This window comes from Bos javanicus, chromosome 16 (assembly GCF_032452875.1).
Source record: "Bos javanicus breed banteng chromosome 16, ARS-OSU_banteng_1.0, whole genome shotgun sequence".
Taxonomy (NCBI): domain Eukaryota; kingdom Metazoa; phylum Chordata; class Mammalia; order Artiodactyla; family Bovidae; genus Bos; species Bos javanicus.
Genome location: NC_083883.1, coordinates 74,692,065 through 74,693,312, shown reverse-complemented (window position 1 = coordinate 74,693,312; position 1,248 = coordinate 74,692,065).

Genomic DNA, 1,248 nt, shown 5'->3' with positions numbered 1-1,248 from the left:
CCTGAGATCTCATTTCTTTAATACCTTTCTCATATCCTTTAGTGGTAGAAATAGAGCTAATCTCTGTCTTTCAAAAAGTTGTTTTGCATTTTTTGATCGGGGAGAATTAAATTGAATTAGATGGCTCTGGAGTGGTTATTAGAACCATTAGATCTGGCATAATGGATATACCTTAGAGAAAACATTTACATAAGGAAATCAAAGCTGGACTCATATTTTATCCAGTACTCTGACCTCTATTGAATTCTGACAAGCAGAATTTAGCTGAATATTCCTTAAGATGGTGCATGTAACAAAATGCATTCCCTAAGATATTTATATAATTCAATATTTCCTTTTGCTCAATAGAAAAACTGCCAAGAGAGAGAGAAAGAGAGTGGGGTGGGGGGTGGACAGAGAGAGAGAGAGAGATCTTTTCAAATATTTATAGACATATTTTTCATCTGGATCCTTATTTGAATTTTACTCTCATTTAGAATACAGTTCTGACAACTCCATCATTAATACTAGTTCTGGCAATATTCCATGAAAAGACACCAGTGTAACACAAAAATCTAGATGTGAAGACGATTATGATGTCATATTTTAAAAAGAAAAAGAGAATTAAAAGATTGAGACCTATCTGAAACCATCAGAAATAAAATTCTCTTTGGGATAAAATGGTCTCTTCCAGAAACGCAGCCATTTAAAATAAGATTAAAGTGGTATTTTATAAGAACTAAAGCAGAATATAAATGATCTCTCCCTGAATGAACTCAAATTTGCATACAATGGAAGGTAAAAGAAAAAGAGGGCATTTTTAGGCTATCAGACTGAAAAAACTTCTCCACCTTGTCCAACAATTTTCAACATACATTCCTACATCAATAACATCAGGGGATCCGTGTTAATGAAGAAAATCCTAGGGCTCCAGGACCTCAGAGTCAGAATGTGTTTGGGGGAGAGGCAGAGATTCTGCCTCCACTGATGGTGAAAACCTCTGGTTTGAAGGGTCTCCGGGGGATACAGGTAGACCCGGACAGAACTAAGAGCAGGCTGCTTGCCCCAAGAACCACCATCTGTACTCAGTAGTCCTGAGTTCAAGCTCTTCCTATTTCTACCAAAGTGACCTTAAACTTAATCACCTAATTAAGTCCCGAGTCAATCGCCCAGTTTTCTCATTTATAAGATGGGATCATTTGTTTCACAGCTCTGAGAACTTCTATAAAGGTTCTTCTTTGTTACCACTAGTGTTGTCATGTGGCCAAA